Source organism: Phaseolus vulgaris, chromosome 10 (genome assembly GCF_051622355.1).
Source record: "Phaseolus vulgaris cultivar YP4 chromosome 10, ASM5162235v1, whole genome shotgun sequence".
NCBI lineage: Eukaryota > Viridiplantae > Streptophyta > Magnoliopsida > Fabales > Fabaceae > Phaseolus > Phaseolus vulgaris.
Genome location: NC_143507.1, coordinates 13,023,846 through 13,045,076, shown reverse-complemented (window position 1 = coordinate 13,045,076; position 21,231 = coordinate 13,023,846).

The window sequence follows — 21,231 nt, the reverse complement described above, 5'->3', positions numbered from 1 at the left end:
TGAAATATCTCATTGTGACCATTGAATACTTCACCAAGTGGGTTGAAGCTAAGCTTGTGGCACAAATAATTGCTCACAAGGCAACACTTTGTGTGGAAGAACATTGTGTGCCATTTTTGGGATTCTGAGGCACCTAGTGTCCAACAATGGAACCCAATTTGTTTGTCAACAGTTGGGTAAGCTATGCTTGGAGCTCGGGATAAAGCAGATATTTGCCTCGGTTGAACACCCTTAGACGAATGGTCAGGTTGAATTTGCTAATAGAGTCTTATTGAGAGGGTTGAAGAGGAGGCTAGAAAAGGCAAATGGAACTTGGTTAGAAGAAGTTCCCATAATTTTGTGGGCCTATCACACCACCCCTCAGTCAACAACATAATACTAGTAGAAATACAAGAGAACTCTCCTCGATTCTAGAGCTTCGTTGTTGAGGAATCTAACGAAGGAAGGCAGGTGAACCTAGACCTGTTAGATGAGGTTCGTGAACATACCCGTATTAACTCGAAGGCTTTAAAGAGAAGGGTGGAGCTTAGGCAAAAGACCAAGATGAAACCTCGACGGTTCAAGGTTAGCGACTTGGTGATGCGAAAGTCCCATCCCAACCAGTTAGAAAACCAGTTATGTCCAAAGTGAACTGGCCCGTTTCGCGTAGTCTAGGTGCTCGAGAATGGAGCGTATAGGTTGGAAACCCTAGAGGGGGGGATCCATTCCTTGAATGTGGAACGTGACAAACCTCAAGTTTTACTTCAGTTAAGATATTTTGTTTTAATGCTTTCTTTTTTAACAATTGATGATTAAGGTGATGCTCTTTTTCCCTTAAAGGGGTTTTTTAATGAGGTCATCTAGTGATAAATTTGTTCTTGAAAGATGGTGCATTAGTTTTGTTGATTTATTTGAGTTAGCACATGATAAGTCGACCTAGCTCGGTGTCAATACTGTTAGAATGTATGGCTTTAAACTAGAGGGGGTGAATGGTTTAAAGAGGGTTTTCGCAAACTTTTTAGTCTAGAATGAAATTCCTTTGAGAAAACATGATTCAAAACTCAGTTTGCCAAAAACACAAAGCAAATTAGCACAACACCAGAAAAACAATCGATTGTTTCACAGAAACAATCGGTTGTTTATACCAGTTGTACCGACCCGGTAGTCGGGAGTGATGACGTGGCAGCAAGCAAAAATATAGGCGTGTTGAACGGAACACCTGGCTGACAGAAGGGAAGGACATCGGGAAGTCTGTGTAGTCGCCAATCCTTAAGTTGGCGTGCTTTGATCTCTAGCATATCTAAACTGGCAGTCACCAGGCTTGTGTCGTAGTCGCCGTATACGAGCTTAGACGACCAAGTGGTCAGAGATCGCCGAGAGGGGGACATCGTCGAAAGATCAGGAAAGCTTGTTCAAGGCTTTCAAAGGGCACGAGTACGAAGGATGAAGTTATCAGATGATCATTCCCTAGCCAGAGGTTGAGGCCAGGGAACAACTTACCAGAACATGCACGATGAGCAAGTAATGCAGATCGTGATAGCGGCAGGCGAGACCACAGAGAAGGTGTGCATGGTGACACCCTGTGCTCATCATTAGAAGAGATCGCGCTCCAAGGCAGCTATGCACCGAGTTGCTCCTCACCTGAGTAACTTAGTCGAATAGCCTGAAGAGTGGAAGTGGCGCTCAAGCAGAAGACGTTCCAGATGGTGACACGTGTACAGTTGGATGCGAGCCACGTATCCAGAGGTGTAACCGTCAAGAGAGAGAAAATGCACAGGTATATAAGGAACTCTTAACAGATTATGAGGTACGCGCGTTTAGAACACTTCTTTATGCTTTGAGAACACTTGAGTACGCTGAGAGAGATTTTGCACGGTTCCTTGAGTTTTAGCTTTTCTCTCTTAGAGTTTTGGTGATTCTGTCACTGACTTGAGCGTCGGAGCGTGATCGGCCGCAGTGGCGCCACTCTGTCCTTTTCAGGTTCTTGAGGAGAATCGAGGTGTGAAGGACGGAAGCTAGCGTGGCGCAAAGCCGATCCAGAGGGAGATACCTTTGACGTGGCAAGATTCTTGCGTTTTGGTCAACCGGCAGGATCATCAGGCGCCCACCGTGGGGCCGTGTAAAACCTGTCCCCATCCACAGTGTGAGGTCTTGAAGTTTCTGTAGTTTCTGTGTGGTTGTGTGCTGGTGCAACCATTTTCCACCGTTCGTTCGAGCTTTTGTTCGGTGAATTCGAGTTTCCCGCCGTTCGTTTGGGTTTTAATCGATAGTTTGAAGTTTTCCACCATTCGTTCGAGCTTTCAATCGGTTTCTTGAAGTTTCTTGCTGTTTGCTCGGTTTTCAATCAGTTGATTCGAGGTTTTACCGTTCGTTCGCGTTTCTGATCGGTGAATCGGGAGTTTTGCTGGAGAAGCGGTAGGTTCGTGGTGAGAGTACAGGCTTTGTGAAGGTTTCGATGTCCGAATCTGTCGGCGTGCTGTTGTGGTTGCGTTCTTGGAAGTTCTCGGGAGTTCGAGAATTTCTGACCGATTGATTGCTGGATCGATCGTTTGCTGGTGAAGGTCTTGTTCGCTGAAGTTTGGTCTGCTGAGTTTTCATGAGAAAGATGAGAAGCAACCGTTCAAGTCCCGTTGTGCCAGTTGCTGCAGAAGGCGCCATGACCATGGCGCAGATGATGGAGATCATGCGTGCGCTGCAGGCGAATGTGGAGGCATCGCACATAGAGCAAGCGAAGATGCATGAAGACCTAGTCGCCTCTCAGGCCAGGAATGAAGAGCTCAGCAAAGTAACTGAGGAGTTGCGTCAAGCTCTTCAGGAGCAGAGAGGACGCCCAGTTGTTGAAGAGGTCGTGCCGTCGTCGCCACCGCGCGTTTTCCCAATGCTGTTTGCTCAGGCGATCACAGACACGCCTATCCCTGCGAGCGTGGTACCTGTGAAAGCTTCTTTCACTGGCGTGGAGGACCCTGAGGCACATCTCTCTACGTTCCACACGCAGATGATGCTGTCAGGAGGCTCAGATGCTGTATATTGCAAGATGTTTGTGAGCACGCTCCAGGGAACAGCGCTGGAATGGTTTGTGAGCTTGCCTACAGGTCACATAACCAATTTCCAGCAGTTTTCGAAGCTTTTCGTCGAGCAGTACATTGTTAACAAGGCGCCACCTAGGTTGTCTTATGACCTGTTCGACATAAGGTAGTACCAGGGAGAGTCCCTCAGGGACTATTTGAATCGTTTTGGAGCACAGATGGTCCGCTCGCCTGCTAAAGACGAGGAGATGTTGGTATACGCCTTCAAAAAGGGCGTGCTGCCGGGACCTTTCTGTGAGGCGCTGATCAGGGCTCACCCCGCCACGTTTGCTGAAGTTAGGCGACTTGCGGTGGCCCACATCGCCGACGAGAGTGAGGTCGCCGAGAAGAGAGGGAGCGTGGCCCCTGCTAGGCCACGCGCCCAGACTAGAATCCAGCCGCAGAGGGTGCTGGAGACGATGGCAGCCAAGAAGGATCAAAGGACTCGCCATCCTTATGATCCAAGGAAGAGCAAGGGAAGGGGCCCAGGACGCCCCAGGGAGTATAATCGCCCACCAAAGTACAAGTTTGTCATGGGGTTGGCGAATCTGATCGCCATTCCCAACATAGCAGCCAGGCTTAAGGTGCCTGAAAAGGTGGGCGACAAGGTGTTAGGACCAAAACCAAACGCCTGGTGTGAGTTCCACCAGAGTTTTGGTCACACTGTCGATTCGTGTTTGGCCCTGGGATACCAGCTCGACGACCTAGTCAAGAGCGGCTTCTTGAACGATTACCTGCTGGACAAGAGGACGGGAGGTGCGTCGAGCTCCCAGCCGGCGAGTGGTGAGGCTCAGCAACATGAGATGCCCACTCATGGCGAGATCCACACCATCGCTGGAGGATTCTCGGGTGGTGGATGCACTGCGTCACAGAGGAAGAAATACGCAAGGTCTGTGATGACGGTGGATATGTTCGAGGATCACTCACCAGATGTGGACATCACGTTCACAAAGGAGGATCTTAGGGACGTTGTGCCTCACGACAACGATCCCATAGTCATCTCGCTTGTCACGGCGGGAAGGAAAGTCCACCGGGTACTGGTGGACCAAGGAAGCTCGGCGGATGTAATGTTCTGGCCGACTTTCACGCATTTGCAACTACCCCTTGACCAGCTAAGACCCTATGGAGGGTGCTTGTATGGGTTCGCTGGCGATCAGGTGGAGGTCAGGGGGTACATCGAGCTAAGAACAACGTTCACGAATGAGGTGGCCTCGAGGACGGAGAAAATCAAGTACCTCGTTGTGAATGCCCCCTTAGCATATAACATTCTGTTGGGGAGACCAACCCTCAACAAAATAGGAGCTGTGCCCTCAACTAGGCACATGAAGGTTAAGTTACCATCGATGGAGGGGGTGGTGATCACCATCAGATATGACCAAAAGGAGGCGAAGAAGTGTTATGAGAATAGCCTCAAGAATAAGAGGTCAGTAAGTTACATCACCACGACGCCGCCTCCCGGTGTGAAGCCCAAGCCAGCAGAATGGCGAGTTGTTGATGCGGTGATGGAAGTGGCCGCCGGAGGCGATGTCACCATGATGGATGCTGAGGTTGAGGGAGAGAGCGCTGGACGGGAAGAAGAAGCGAGGAACCGCCCAGAGGAAGCGAGGGAATCGGGAATCGCCAGGGCAGTGATCGCCAGGGAAACCAGACCCAAACCCGTCGAGGAGTGGCTCGAAAGGGAGATCGGGGGAAAGGTCTTCAAGCTGGGAAGATCTTTGGAGGTTGAGCTCCAAGACCAGATCGCCAAGGTGATAGAACGACATCTGGACGCTTTTGCATGGTCTGCTTCAGACATGCCGGGAATTGACCCCGACTTCTTGTGTCACCATTTGGCAATGGACACACAAGTCAGACCAGTGCGGCAGAGAAGAAGGAAGTTCAATGAGGAGAGGAGACAGGCGATTAGGGATGAAACGCAGAGAGCTCCTCGCCGCAGGCCATATCAGGGAGGTCCAGTACCCTGAGTGGTTGGCTAATGTCGTGCTGGTGAAGAAGAGTAACGGGAAGTGGCGCATGTGCGTCGACTTCACTGACCTGAACAAGGCTTGTCCAAAGGATTCGTATCCTTTGCCAAGCATAGACGCCCTGGTCGACAGTGCAGCAGGGTGCAAGTTGCTGAGTTTTCTGGACGCCTTCTCGGGGTATAACCAGATAAAGATGCATCCTATGGATGAAGAGAAAACTGCCTTCATGACCGAGAGGTCGTGCTACTGTTACAAGGTGATGCCCTTTGGGCTGAAGAATGCGGGGGCCACGTACCAAAGATTGATGGATAAGGTACTTGCACCAATGCTGGGAAGGAATGTGCAAGCGTACGTAGATGATATGGTCGTGACCTCGCCAGAAAAGAGCAAGCACGTCTCGGATCTGGAGGAGTTGTTCACCACAATCGCCAAGTTCAGATTAAATCTGAACCCCGAGAAGTGCATTTTCGGCGTGGAGGCAGGGAAATTCTTGGGTTTCCTTTTGACTGAAAGAGGAATAGAGGCAAATCCTGATAAGTGTGTTGCCATATTGGCGATGAGGAGCCCGGCTACCGTGAAGGAGGTGCAGCAACTTACAGGTCGGATGGCCGCCCTGTCTCGTTTCATATCAGCTAGCGGAGAGAAAGGCCATCCGTACTTCCAATGTTTAAGACGAAACAACAAGTTTGTCTGGTCGAAGGAGTGTGAAGAAGCCTTCGTGAAGCTTAAAGAGTACTTGGCGAGCCCGCCGGTTTTGTGCAAACCCTTAGTAGGAACCCCTTTCAGGTTGTATTTTGCTGTGACTGAGAGGGCGGTGAGTGCGGTGCTCGCCCAAGATCAAGACCAGGCTCAGAAGCCTATTTATTTCGTCAGCAAGGTATTGCAAGGCCCGGAGGTGAGGTATCAGGCCTTGGAGAAAGCTGCACTAGCTGTAGTATTTTCGGCAAGGAGGTTGCGCCACTATTTTCACAGTTTTACAGTGCTGGTGATGACCGACTTGCCCATCCAGAAAGTCCTGAAGAAGCCTGATGTAGCTGGGAGAATGGTGAAGTGGGCGGTGGAGCTATCGGAGTTCGACATCAAATATGAACCCCGAGGACCGATCAAAGGGCAGATTTTTGCTGATTTTGTGGTCGAGCTCTCGTCAGAAGCAGCACGAGTTGAAGGGGATGATTTTCGTTGGGTACTCTCGGTGGACGGATCGTCAAACCAGCAGGGTAGTGGTGCTGGAGTCATTCTAGAAGGGCCCAACGGCGTGCTGATAGAACAGTCCCTGAGGTTTGCCTTCAAAGCCAGCAACAATCAAGCAGAGTATGAAGCGTTGATCGCCGGAATCTTGCTGGCCAAGGAGATGGGGGCTAGGGTGTTGATGGCTAAGAGTGACTCGTTATTAGTCACGGGACAAGTAACAGGCGAGTTCCAGGCCAAGGATCCACAAATGGCGGCTTACTTGGAGTATGTGCAGGAGTTGAAGAGTTCCTTTGTCTCATTTGAAGTGGTGCATGTGCCCAGAGAGCAGAATGCCCGAGCGGACTTGCTAGCCAAGCTCGCCAGTTCGGGCAAGGGGGGTAGACAGAGGACAGTGATCCAAGAAACTCTGAAGACGCCTAGAGCATTTGTGGCAGACCACCTGGTTCTTCAGATAAGCAAGTCGACGGAGAAAGCGGCGAGGAGTCACAGGTCCTTGACTTAGGAGACCTTGAGATCGCCGAGAATAAGAGCATGTCGGGGGGAGAGGGTGAACATGACGCAGGTCTGCGCCACGCATGAGCCAGACACATGGATAACCCAGTACCAGCGCTGCCTGGCAGATGGCCTTCTCCCGCTGGATCCGACGGAGGCTAGGAAGATAAAGAAGAACTCCAGCAAGTTCACCATGATAGATGGCGAGCTGTATAGGTTTGGGTTTACACACCCACTCCTAGAATGTGTGCACGGAGAAAAATGCACTAGAATCATGGCCGAGCTCCATGAAGGGATATGTGGAAGTCACGTCGGGGGTCGAGCTCTGGCTGCAAGAACTCTCCGTGCAGGTTGTTACTGGCCAACAATGAGGGAGGACTGCAAGACGTATGCACAGTGTTGCAAGCAATGTCAGCAGCACGCCGATTGGCACAAGGCGCCTCCAGAGGAGTTAAAGTCAATTTACTGCCCTTGGTCGTTTCATACGTGGGGAATTGACATTCTGGGACCTTTCCCATTGGCGATCAGGCAGATGAAGTACTTGGTGGTGGCGATTGAATACTTCACCAAGTGGATCGAAGCAGAACCAGTAGCCCAGATCACCGCACACAAGATCGAGAGTTTTGTATGGAAGAACATCGTGTGCCGGTTTGGTGTGCTTAAGCGCCTGGTGTCAGACAATGGGACTCAGTTTGCAAGTCACCTACTGAAGAAGCTATGCGAAGAGGTGGGAATACAGCAGGTGTTTGCATCCATCGAGCACCCTCAGACAAATGGCCAAGTAGAGTCCACCAATCGGGTGTTGCTAAGAGGCTTGAAGAGAAGGCTAGAGAAAGCCAAGGGATCGTGGGCTGAAGAGGTACCCTGCATAGTTTGGGCGTACCACACCACCGAGCAGTCAGGAACCCACGAGACCCCGTTCAGCTTGGTCTATGGATGTGATGCAATGATTCCAGTGGAAATCCAGGAGAGCTCGCTGAGATTTCAGAATTTCGTGGCAGAAGACTCGAACGAAGAAAGAAGGTTGAATCTGGATTTGCTGGATGAGGTCAGGGAGGAGGCAAGGGTAAAGGCTGAGGCAGTGAAAAGGAGGAGTGAGCGAAGGTATAACTCGAAGGTGATGCCAAGGTAGTTTAGAGAGGGTGACCTGGTGATGAGGAAGGCCCACCAGTACGAGATGGAAAACAAGTTATCGCCTAAGTGGACAGGACCGTTCAGAATAACCGAGGCGCTCGGGAACGACGCCTACCGCTTAGAGACGTTGGAAGGAGGGGCGATTCCTCGCACCTGGAACGCCACACACCTCAAATTATATTACAGTTAAATCTTTGTAAGTAAAAACGAACATGAAGAGATTTGCAAGCTTTCTGTTAAAACCGTTTGAAGGGGGCACTCTTTTTTCCCTAAGGAGGGTTTTTAATGAGGCCACCCAATAAAGAAGAGTTTTCAAAGAGTTTAAAGCTTCTAAGATTGCATGCTTGTTGTGTCGAAAGTTTTAGAAAAAAGACCTTATCACTCGTATGTGATTCAAGGCAAGTTTAAAGTTATGCTGCATGCTTTCTAAGTAAAAGTTTTAAAGTCCCCATCGCTTTTCGGCGATTGGCGGCATCAGTTAAAGTTTTAAAGTCCCCATCGTTTTTCGGCGATTGGCGGCATCAGTTAAAGTTTTAAAGTCCTCATCGTCTTTCGGCGATCGGAGGCACCAGTGATGACTAAAGACCTCAGTGCTCTCGTGCGTTTGGAGGCAAGAAAAGAAAAAGACCTCCTTGCCCTCGAGCGAGTGCAGGCGAGAAAGAGTAAAAGACCTCATCGCCCTCGAGCGAGTGCAGGTGAGAAAGAGAAAAAGTCCTCAGTGCATCCAGGGGGGAGGAGATGTACACCCTGGGCAAGTTGAGGCACCAGAAAAAGACCTTCTCGCCGTTGAGCGAGTTTAGGCAAGAAAAAGACCTTCTCGCCGTTGAGCGAGTTCAGGCAAGAAAAAGTCCTTTTCGCCGTTGAGCGAGTTCAGGCCAGAGAAAGTCCTTCTCGCCGTTGAGCGAGTTCAGGCAAGATAAAGTCCTTCTCGCCGTTGAGCGAGTTCAGGCGAGAAAAAGTCCTCCTTACCTCAGAGTGAGTTCAGGCAAGATGAACTGAAAAGTCAGAGGTGTTCGTGACCTTAAACGACGGGAAGGGAAGGAAAACGCCTCTCCCCCTTTAAGCGAAACATCAATATTGACTTAGTAAGACCAGAGAAAGCTTCCACGCTTGTAGGCGGTGTGGAGACAGATAAAATCCTTCTCGTCTTGAACGAGTTCAGGTATGGCGTGAATGGTGAAAGAAGTTTAAAAGATAGCTAAGGTAAGTTCAAAGAGAACACCTCGCTGTCCAGCTTATTGTTTTGAAACTCAGGGAGGTAGAGAAGGATCCGAAAGGCTCCTCTACTCCCCAGATGAGGGAACAATAGCCAAGTTATGAAGGCAAAGAAAGCTTACATCGCCAGAACTCTATGGCGATCAGAAGAATTCCAAGCGATGACAGGAGTAAAGGCTAACCTTGCCGGGCAAATCAGGTAAACTTTATTGTGATACCAGTTTAAGTTAAAACCTGCTGCCAAGTAAGTGGATTATGTTGAGGTTTATTGCCTTAAGTATGTAAGTTGTATTAAATGTCATCGTTTGAGAGTTAATAGTTGCTCAAATTTTACTTCGAGTTAACAGTTTGATAAATTGTTATAAGATTAACAGTTTGCTCGAGTTCAAAGCAGTGAGTGAACGGTTAAGCCCGAGGAATGGCTAAGTTAATTTGTTTAAGCGAGTTCTACCGGTTATGCTGGTTAATCACACAGCGAGTAAGAGACGTTTGAGGCATGATATTAGGAAACAACATCTTAAGCAGAAGGAGTTATATTAAGCAATGTCAGTTCAAGTACATACGAAGAAGAATTACATATAAAAGTTCTTACAAACAGAAATGAGCACTAAGTTTCAAAGAACAAAATGATGGAGGGAGGCAATTAATCTTCAGAGGGCACGATCTTCCCATCCACCACTTCGTTGCAGATTGACACCATGGAGAGATCGAGCTCGGGATATTGGCACGAGACTTGCTCCAAAGCGGCGTCGAACCCGGCGGAAAGGACTTGGGCGGAGCTTTGCTCGAGCTCTTGAGCTTGTTTCTTCAGCTCGTCGGTTTGCTTTTTCAGCCCTTCAGTTTCTTCACGAGCCCGAGCAAGCTCTTCAGCAGCCTTTTTGTTTTCCTCCCGAACCTGGGCCAGCTCTGCAACAATCTTTGTGTTTTCCTCTTGAGTTTTGGCGAGCTCAGCCTTGGTGTCGTCCCTCTCCTTCTCGACCTTCCCAAGGAGGACCTTCCGATCTACCGACCTCTTTTCAAGGTTTTCCACCTTGGTCGCATCTGCTTTCATTGCAGCCTCCAAGTTGGCCACCTTGAGCCTGTAAGGTACAAGCTTACTCTCCAGCTTGATTTTCTCTTGAGCCTGGAGGTGCAGTTTTTGGCGCAGATCGGAGGCCTCCTTGCGCGCGCCTCTTAGTTCAGCATCCATGGCGTCTTCCAGCCTTGAATGGTCAATTTCCGCCATCATCAGATTGCAAGAAAGCTTCTCCGCCTCCATCCTTATCAGGCGGTTTGACTCCTTGAGCGCCGCATTCTCTTCTTGGAGTTTCTTGCTCGAGTTCTTCACAGCCTTCGTTATAATTGAGGGGAGATCCTCTGCCATCATCTTCAGTTTGGCTGTGAAGGGTCCCCAGATCTCTTCGATGGAGGGGGGGAAGTTTGAAGTTGTTGCTGGTGGAGGTGCTGGAGGAGCTTGGTGCTGACTTTCACCACCACCCTCTTGAGTTTGAAAGGCGAGGGGGGTTTCCTGGCGTGGTGATGAAGTCGGAGACTCAGTTATCAAAATTGGCGAGTTATGGCCACCTTCATCTCCTCCTGGTGCAGCCCCAACGATAGAGGTGGTTGAAGGAGGACCCTCTCCAGCAGATACAAATGGAGTGGAGGCGCTTGGAGGATTCTCAATGAAGTTTGGGTCGCTGCTTTCAACCACGGGGGGTGCGACGGCCAAGGGAGTTGCTTGGACTGGTTGTGTTGGAGCTGGAGGTGAGGGCGGTGTTGGAGTTGGGAGTGCAGGTGGTGAAGAGGGAGCCACCCTTGTTCTTTTGGTGACAAGGCCATCCTCAGTCACCTCGTCATCTTCTTCTTCTTTTTGTACTACTTGAGGAGTTTTCCTCTTTGGCTTCCTCAAGACAAGCTTTTTTCTTTGAGGGGCGGCTAGTGCCTCCGAAGGAGTTGGACCTTGGGGAGGAGTTCTGCCCTGAGCAACGACGATCTCCACCACCGAGTTGGGTACGGTTTGGGAGCCCGTCGCCAGCTTGTGAGATCGGGAGATCGCCCTCAGTTCAGCTAGTTTGCCTTTTCCCAACATGAAGTCTGCACAGGGTAGAAAATAGATGAGTAAGCACAAAAGCAGAAGCAAGATATACAAGTATATGCACGTAGGAATAACGCAAGCAAGTGGCACATGGATTCAAAATCAAGACCAATACCGAACAAGCAAAACGCCAAAGAATGGAATGGTAGAAACGCTAAGTTGCTTCCAGCACAAAACAATAGTCTTGGTGCTGAGGTAGGGGCTGACCTATGTGAGCTTCAAGTTGGCCCTCGGAGAACTCGAAGGAGATGATTGAGGCGGTAGGGAAGGTGATGTTGGCAGCTGCTACGCTCTTCCAGAAAAGGCAGAGATCTTTGTCTAGCTCGCCCATGTTGTCGGGACTCCTTGGCCTCCTGAAGCATTCTTTGGAGTCTTTGTTCCCCTTGTGTACCCAGTACAAGGGGAAACCGTCGAGCAGTGAGGGGTCTTGCTCGTATGGGCGCACCTTGATGAACTTTCCTTTCCAGTCTTTGTAAGATTGCTGGAAGATTGAGAGGATTGACCTCCCAGCAATCCCGTTTAAGCTAATCCAGAGGCGGTCTCCGGGATTCTTAGCCTCGAACAGGAAAAGAAAGACATCTACTGAAGCCGGCAGCCCCAGGTGTGCGCAGATGATTTGGAACGCCCTTACAAACGCCCAGCTGTTGGGATGAAGCTGGGCGAGGGCGATATCGAGCTCGGTTAGCAGCTCTCTCTCGAAGCGAGTAAAGGGAAGTTTGAGCTTCACTTTCTTGAAAAAGGTGGCGTAGAGGAAGCAGAACAACTCGTCGTTGTTCCCTTTGTCGTCCGCACAGATCGGCTCATCCGGGAAGCAGGGCAGCACGACCACCTTGCTATCATGTTCCTTGTGGAAGGAGAGGTCGGACTGGTCTCCTTTCCTTAGTCGGAGCACGCCCAACTCCGTGTTTATTGAAGAAGTCTCTTTTAACAAGAGTGGGGTGGCCCAAGGGTAGAGTTCCTTGTAATCTTTTGGAGGCAGGGAGGCTCCTCCGGCGATCGGTGGAGTTGCCTGAGCGGGATTGGCGTGAGAAGAAGCAGGCCTCTCAGCCTGGTTAGAAGGAGCATCAGAGGCTCGTGGTGGATTGCGCGCTGGTGGAGGATTTGCCCCAGGAGCAACCCTACGCGCTTGGGGTGGAGGGTTTCGCGACGAAGAAGGAGGGTTCGCGGTGGATTTTGTGTGAGCCATCGCAGGAACTGCAAAGGAAAATGAAAGGGATGAAACAAAGCCAACAGAACGACTCGATTGAGAACGAAGAAGACAGAGCGAACGAACAAGAGTTCGCTGGGATGAACGTGACGAAGAACGAAGCCCTAAACTACGAGAGAAGGAGAAAAGGAAAAAACAGCCCACAACGTATGCTTCAGACAGATAATGGATGATGCGAATCGGTTAAAATGCAGCAAATATCAACAGAAGAAGTAAAAGGGGTACCTTTTTGTGATCGGATGAGCGTTGAAGAGAGTTGGAGATTGAGAGAGTTGAGAAGCTTCGTGGGTTCGCAGAGAAAAACCTAGAACGTTTGAGAGTGCAGAAAGATGATGGAACAGTGGAAGTGCAAGGGGTTTAAGGGTTTTTCGAACGTTTTCGGAAGCGCAAACGACAGCTGAAGATGACCGTTGATGAAGCCACGTGTCGAGCGATTAGAAAAAGGGGTTTGGTGGAGCGTCAGGAAAGCAGAGGGTACGGACGTTCGGAATTCCGCGCCAGCGCCACGTAGATCGACGGTGATGTGACCTCTTAGTCTTTTCGCTGGACAAGTCTTCGCTTAAGACTGGGGGGCTTGTGTACCGACCCGGTAGTCGGGAGTGATGACGTGGCAGCAAGCGAAAATATAGGCGTGTTGAACGGAACACCTGGCTGACAGAAGGGAAGGACATCGGGAAGTCTGTGTAGTCGCCAATCCTTAAGTTGGCGTGCTCCGATCTCTAGCATATCTAAACTGGCAGTCACCAGGCTTGTGTCGTAGTCGCCGTATGCGAGCTTAGACGACCAAGTGGTCAGAGATCGCCGAGAGGGGGACATCGCCGAAAGATCAGGAAAGCTTGTTCAAGGCTTTCAAAGGGCACGAGTACGAAGGATGAAGTTATCAGATGATCATTCCCTAGCCAGAGGTTGAGGCCAGGGAACAGCTTACCAGAACATGCACGATGAGCAAGTAATGCAGATCGTGATAGCGGCAGGCGAGACCACAGAGAAGGTGTGCATGGTGACACCCTGTGCTCGTCATTAGAAGAGATCGCGCTCCAAGGCAGCTATGCACCGAGTTGCTCCTCACCTGAGTAACTTAGTCGAACAGCCTGAAGAGTGGAAGTGGCGCTCAAGCATAAGACGTTCCAGATGGTGACACGTGTACAGCTGGATGCGAGCCACGTATCCAGAGGTGTAACCGTCAGGAGAGAGAAAATGCACGGGTATATAACGAACTCTTAACAGATTCTGAGGTATGCGCGTTTAGAACACTTCTTTACGCTTTGAGAACACTTGAGTACGCTGAGAATGATTTTGCACGGTTCCTTGAGTTTTAGCTTTTCTCTCTTAGAGTTTTGGTGATTCTGTCACTGACTTGAGCGTCAGAGCGCGATCGGCCGCAGTGGCGCCACTCTGTCCTTTTCAGGTTCTTGAGGAGAATCGAGGTGTGAAGGACGGAAGCTAGCGTGGCGCAAAGCCGATCCAGAGGGAGATACCTTTGACGTGGCAAGATTCTTGCGTTTTGGTCAACCGGCAGGATCACCAGTTAAAATATATAAACTGAAATTAAAGAGTTTAAGGGAGAGAGAGATTGCACACACAGTTTATACTGGTTGACTCTTAAACCAAGAGCTACAACCAGTCTTCCTAGAAACCACTGGGGAATCCACTAAGTAACCAAACCTAGATTACTTACACACACCACCAAAGAAGTGACCTTGATCCCCTCAAGACACACACTTCCTTTGGCTCAGCACATACACCACCAAGAATGTTGATCTTGACAACCTCAAGAGCACTCAACACTTCTTGGCCTATCACACTAGAGTTTACACAAAGTACAGAAGGATTACACTTGTTACAGAATGATCTGAAATCAATACAAATGAAAATCCTATCCCATTCTCTCTTGATCAAAGCAATCTCAAAGCAATCTTTAACTCTTGAAAAGCAAAATAAGTGAAAAACTCAAATTTGTTTTCTATGATTAAATCTCAGTTCTTGTTTGTTACAAAAGCTGAACAAACTCTTTATAGCTTTCAAAGACTGGTCAAAGCATTTAAAACAGAAGCGCATTCAGTTATAAAATCATTTAAAGCTTAGTCAACACTCAAAACAGTTTTCTGTTATGGTTTGAAAACAAACAATCGGTTGAATGTGCGAATCAATCGGTTGTTTTGGTTTGACAGCAAGTCAACCATCAAAAACTGTTTTCAACCTTTCTCAAAACACCTAAGAGTAAAACAATCAGTTGTTTCGACAAAACAACAGGTTGTTTTTCACTTGGTTTGAAAAACACTTTCAATTCAAAAGGTTTGAGAATACTTAAGCTTTGAATTCAATCAAGAGTGGATTTACACAGATAATCTACCCCAGATCCTATTCTAAAACACCTCAGCAACAACAAGTGCATCCAGCCTTCCATCAAACTCAAAGGATTTGGATTCTTCAAAGCTTGAACACACTTGATTCAACAAATACAACTATCCGAGCATAGGCGCCCTGTGAGACTAGTTTGCCCAATGATTTCCTTGATCTAAGTGATAGATAAGACGACCTAGTTTGGTGTCAATACGACTACCCGAGTATAGGAACCCTGTGTGTAAAATGGTTATCTAGTGCCAGATAAGACGACCTAGCTCGGTGTCAGTACGACTACCCGAGTATATGCGCCCTGTGCATAAAATTGATGTAAAGGAAGTATTTGGCAAGGTAAGACGACCTAACTCGGTGTAAGAACAACTACTCGAATGTAGGCGCTCTGCAGATTGATTTATTATGGCTAAATCGTTTGATCCAGTACAAGGTGAGATGACCTAACTCGACATGAGAGCGACTACCCGAGTATAGGCACTCTGTGATTCGGTTTGTTATTAGTAGAGTCATTCACACCTGGAAAGACATCCTAGACCAGAGTGAGTCAAGTCATCCGTGTGCAGGCACTCTGTAGTGGTGCGTTTGTTAAATTTGGTACATGGTAAGTCGGGCTAACTCGGTGTGTGAACGATCACCCAAATTTAGGTGCTCTTTGAAATGATTAAATGATATTTACTTGAATCCTTCGATCATATATATATGGATAAGGCGGTAGAGCTCGGGGAAAGTACGATTATCCAAGCAGGCGCTTTGCGAAGCAGGGCTAAGAAAAGTCATGATAGGCAGCCTTTGGCCCATTTTTTGGAACAAAGTTGTGCAAGTTGAGATTGAGTATAGGCTCATTTTAACTACGGGTTTATGATTCATCGAAAGGTTAGTTCTCTATTAAGTGGGAATTCTATGATTTTTCATGTTTAGTCATGCCTAAGTTAGATTTTCATTACACTAATTACTTAACGCTCAACATGTGGAGAAGAATTAGCATAAGTGATAAGGTATTCGCATGTGTATTGATAGTAGTTGTTATTTTCGCGCTTAGGTTAATAGCGACTTCCTATATGATTTATCTTAAGAGAGTGAGTTAAGTAGTAAGGCATGCGTTGGCAAAGATCCCAAAAATCACTATGCAAAAGAAAGTGCGAAAGTGTTGATAAATATAAAGGGTTCAAATTGTTAAAGTGTTAAGAGAATTTAACATATTACAGACCATAAAATGTTTAAGTTAATCATCCCTTAGTTGGCCATCGACCACGGTTTTACCCGGGCCGAGTTCTGAGTAGTCCAGATTGGGATGAATTGCTAAATCTTGTTCGATGGCTGCCTCGAATTCTACAAGGTAGGATTGGGAAGCATCTTGCTTAAAAGATTCTCTGACCTTGGTGAGGTCCTCCCTCAGCGGGTTGCCTTATTCTCCAACTCTTCAATTCTGGACAAGAGTTTGTCCTTCTCTTACGCTAAGCTTGAAGCTTCTTGAGCCTTCTCGGTCAGGATTCGCTTAGTTTCTTCATGAAGATCACTAAGGCGTGTGGCTTCAACGCGGGCATGGTTGTTCAAGTGGTTGATCATGACACGTAGGCGCTCTACCTCCTTTTGAAGCTCCACGACCCTTTGATCTTTGGCGGATTTTTGACTTCGTGCTTTAGAAACAGCAAGGAAACCCATGGCAAAGGCCTGCCCAATCCGCTTTATGGTGTCGCGAAACAGGTGGTCTTCATTGAAGGCCATGAGCATGTCCTTGTCATCGCTGGGCAGGAAGGCGTGTTCACCGTAGGTTGCGACGTCAAAGATCAGATCCCACAAGCTCTTCCCCTTGGAGCTTTCCGCTTCGCCTTCCTAGATGAAAATTACATCTCGGTGTGGAGCCTGGCCTTTTGAAGGAACATGTCCTGATGGGGGGCTCAACCATCCGAGTTGCTTTCCTTTGTCTTTTAAAAACAAGCTCCAAGGTGGTTTCCTTGTTCTGCTGAGTCGGGGCTTGAGTAATGGTGACTAAAGCTTTCTTTTTGCGAGTTAAAGAATCCTTAGGCATGTTGGTAGCTACCCTCATCTTTTTAGCCATCTCGGCTAGCCTCGCCTTGCTGATATTAGATAATATCCTCCCTGTAAATAAAATAAGTAAATGGTTAATAAGTGGTGGCAAAGTTATTTTCACCAAGAGTGGGAAATAAGGAGTACCAATATAAGCCTTCAGGGCACCGGCATGGTACTATTTGGATATTAAGTAAGAGTTTTCAAAGACGACCTTCAAGCTTGACAGGAATTGGCAGATCCTTTGATCTTTTGGTGATAGATCTTCCAGGCACCGAGCACTCTGGAATTTGGGCTCAGAGGTCTAGTATAGGGGAAATCCATCCAAAAGGGATGAATCTCCTGTTAAGGCTCTTCCAGGGACACCCACACTTTAGTACTTACGGGTTTAGCTTCAAAGAAGTATAAGAAGACTTCAACAGACGGCGAGATGCCGAACTATGCACGCAGAATAATAAAAGCACCGGTGAATGCCCAACTATTAGGGTGTAGCTGGGCAGGGGGGATGTTCAGCTCGGTCAAAAGCTCTTTCTCGAAGATGGACAAAGGAAGATGTGAGAGGACCTTTTTGAAAAAGGTAGCTCAAAAGCAATAGAACGGACCCTCGAAGTCCGAGGACTCATCACAACATATGGGTTCGCCCTCACTGTACGGTTTTTACATGACTCTCATGCTTCTTACTCATGGTACAACCATTCTCTCTTAAATCTCTAAGACATTGATGGGTGGTATAATAAGAGGTTTCTGTCAAAAGGTTTTTTTTGGCCCAAGGGTACATAACACTGTAATCCATTCAGAGATAACTAGCACACAAGCACAAACACAAAAACTAGATACAAGCAGTTCAGAATAGTGAAAATTAATCCAAAGGAAATCACAGTTCAAACAAAGCAAATGAACCCAAAGGAAATAACAGTTCAGATAGAGAAGGCGATTCGAAAGAAAATCCCAGTTCAGACAATGCAATTGGTAAAGTGAATGAGCATTCAATAATAAAGATTAGTTAAAGGAAAATACCTGGTGTGATAGCTGATTGGAAAGAAGAATTGTGAAGAAAGCTTCTTGGTGCAGGAGAGATTTGAGAGTGCAAAAGTTTCTGGAGTATGAAGGTTACGTAAAGAGTAAGAAAGGAGAAATGGGTTTTTAGTGTTTAAAAAGGGAAATGAAGTGGCAGCGCTTCCTAGCCGTTGATGCAAAAGCCGCAGATTTAGTATGGTGAGACATCTCGTCAGGGAGTGCTTCGGTAACCACGCCTCACCTACCCGTTGGGGAAAACGTCGTGTCATCCGCCAAGTGCTTGTAAGCCTCTTCGCATAGTCAAGCTCAGCTCGAGCTTGGGAGGCTTGTGTATTGGACAAGAGTGCTCGGGACCTCGGTCCAAGCACTTTGGTAGAGTCAGCTCGACTTTTGGGCCAACATGGACCAAAGGGTGGCCATGAGCTTGGCCCAAGCGCTGGTAAGAAAGCTCGAAAATATAGAATGATTTTTCAGTTTGTTTATAACAGATACACAAATTAAATGTAAAATAAAAGTTGTTTTAGAATAATGTTGTTAGCACTTGAGAATAATGGTACACGTGTAAACATAATGTTTTTCTGTTGTTAGTACCCGAAGATAAGAGGTGCACATGAACAGGGGGTTTTTCTATTATGATTATATGCTTTCTGTTGAGATTATGTTCTCATTAGTAGAAGTTGTTAAAGGGAAACCTATAAAAGGGGCTTGAGATCCCCGATAATAGTACGTTGTTTCTGACTACTTAAGACTGAAACTAGTGACTTATTTTGTATGCTCTCACTGACTTGATCGTCAGAGTGTGATCAATAGGTAGAGCCCCTCTGTTCCAGCGGAGCGTTGTTCCAATGCATCAAGAGGAGACAGACCGGAAAAGGAGTTATCCATCCAGTCCAACCGAGGTCAACCAGCGAGAACAAAATCACTTTCCCCACTAAAAATAGGAAATTTAATAAAAGGGAAAAAAGGCTTTGATAGCGGTTGTTGGTGGCGTGATGACTTTTTACGGCAAGTGCACCGCGTTTGTCAAAAGTAATAATTGTCCCTAAGGACGAATATCGATCCCACAAGGAACAGTGAATTATCGAGTACAATAATCGCTAAATATAAAAACAGAACAATTAAAAGAGTTTTGAATTAATTGTGTTGGCACTGATCAATAAGAAAACAGACAAAGAATTAGTTGTTTCAATTGGAAAAATAAGGATTAGTTTCATCTCTCTCACTCTCAAGTATTTTGATTAGCATGTCAATATTAAGTTCTTTGATTGAAATTGATGCCCGTATAAAAATCATTTATATCGATTCCTCGCATATAAAATCCTTAAGAATGTCCCCTAACTATCGATCCCTCGCATAATTATAAGAACAAATTAGAACGAAGCTCAGACGTTTAGTAGCAATTAACATTTCAAGTCTATTCCTAGCACTCAAATATGTTAAGTATTGTTGTTTAGGTCCGAATCCTAAAAATACCTCCCGGTCAAATTTAAGATTCTCAATTTGTCACGGAAAATTAAAAGTAAAACAACAATACCAATAATCAATCAAGAACTGAATATTAATATATAAGATATCACCTCAATACATAAGAGTTTGAGCAGATTACTCCCAATCCCAAAGGGTAGAATTAGCCACGCATACTTCTAGCACCTTCCATTCTCCCAATTGGGTTACAATTCACTCTATGGTGTTTTCCTCTCAATCTGACACCCTAAGGTTGAGCCTCTAGCCCTCTATTTATCCTAGTTTTCTAGGGTTAGGTTGTTTATTGTGTCGCGCTAATGGGCTAAATGATAAAACATAAAAAAAGTCCAATCTTTCTTTGCATCTTTTTCCATTCTGGGACCTTCTATCTTTATCTTTTTAGCTCAAATCATTCATCTTCAATCCAAATCTCCAATCTTCCTTAGAAATCTGCAATTAACACCAAATTTTGGAATAAAATACTCTTATTCAAATAAAGATCATAAAACATGTAAAAAGGTATAAATTCATAAATTAGAGATTATTTTATATGTAAATTAGCAATAAATCCTCATAAGTGCCTATATTTTAATATGAAATATTACTGAAATTAGACACTTATCACTCTCCCCAACTTAGAATCTTGTTTGTCCTCAAGCAAAGTAAATGAATATATTTGAATTTAAATATCAAACAGCTTAATTCACTAAACAACAGATCAAATTAGAAATTTATGATGCTTCCAAATTCCAATATAGAAAATTATAGACACAATCAATTTCCAGGATCAAATCAAAAACAAATAAATGACAATTCAGCAAGGAATATCTTCTCATATGCTCACGGGTAAGTGTTTCTCTCTATTTTCACTGAATCATAAAAAATCACAGTTGCTTTTCATTTCATCTTCAAATCACAAACATATTAGAAACATGAATCTTGAGGTCTTTTCCAGGGTTGTAATGAGGCTGGGCTTCCAAAAAATATTGGTTTTTCTTAGATAACAAAATGCACATCTTAAAGAAGAAGAACATACCTACAATTCAATTATAGAGAACATATATGTTATCTAATTACCACTTTCTTTCGATGTCACCTTTTTCCTCATTTTCTTTCTTTTCATGATTTTCATGAAATTTTTTTCTATCTTTCTTTTTTTTATTTCTTTTTCTTCTTCTGTTTCTCTTTCTTTTTTGTTTTGTTTTCAATAATAGGAAAAGATTCTTCCTATTTTCAACTTTTGGAACTTTCAAAATCGGAACCAACCTTTCCCTTTTCTATATGTATTGCATCTATGTTCTCCTTCCTTAGACATGCTAAAGGGTAGAAAATTATATCAATAAAGGTTAAGGTGCAATATTAACAAAAAATTTCTTCGCCCAAAGGGGATATAAAAAAAATGGAATTCTAATATAAAGGTTGGCTTTTTGGCCCTGGCTCCTAATTAATACAAACAAATGCCTCAATCATCTTCATGCTCTTTTATGATGCAACAAAGATAAAAATTAAGCAACCACAACTGTCAATTCATCAGTAAAACCCTCAAAACTTTAAGGTTCACACACTCACTTGGTTTAAATGGTCTCATTCCTTTTTGTCTTGTCATTATCTATCCTAATCAATCATCCTGTTAAATTTTCATGTATCATATTTGAACTACATTTGAATAGGGATTCAATCATATTTTCTTTTCTAACCTGTGTCTAATTCATCTCACTATTTAATATTTAAACACAAATTCTTTTTTCCACAATTCAAAATTAATATTCTAGTTCTTTTTATTTGAAAAAAAATAAACTAGAAAACAAACAAATTAAAACTGAAATTTAGTCAAGAAAGATAATTCAAGACTTAAAATTACCAAACTAATAAAACAGGAAATTTATTCAAAATAAGCAATAAAAACAAACCAAACAAATAAGCAAATAAACAGAAAACAAAATAACCGAAAAATAAAATAAACAAAATAAGACAAAATTCAAATAATTGAAAAGAAAAGAGAATTAGAAAGATAAAACCATATTTTTGCTCAATCCTCTCTTC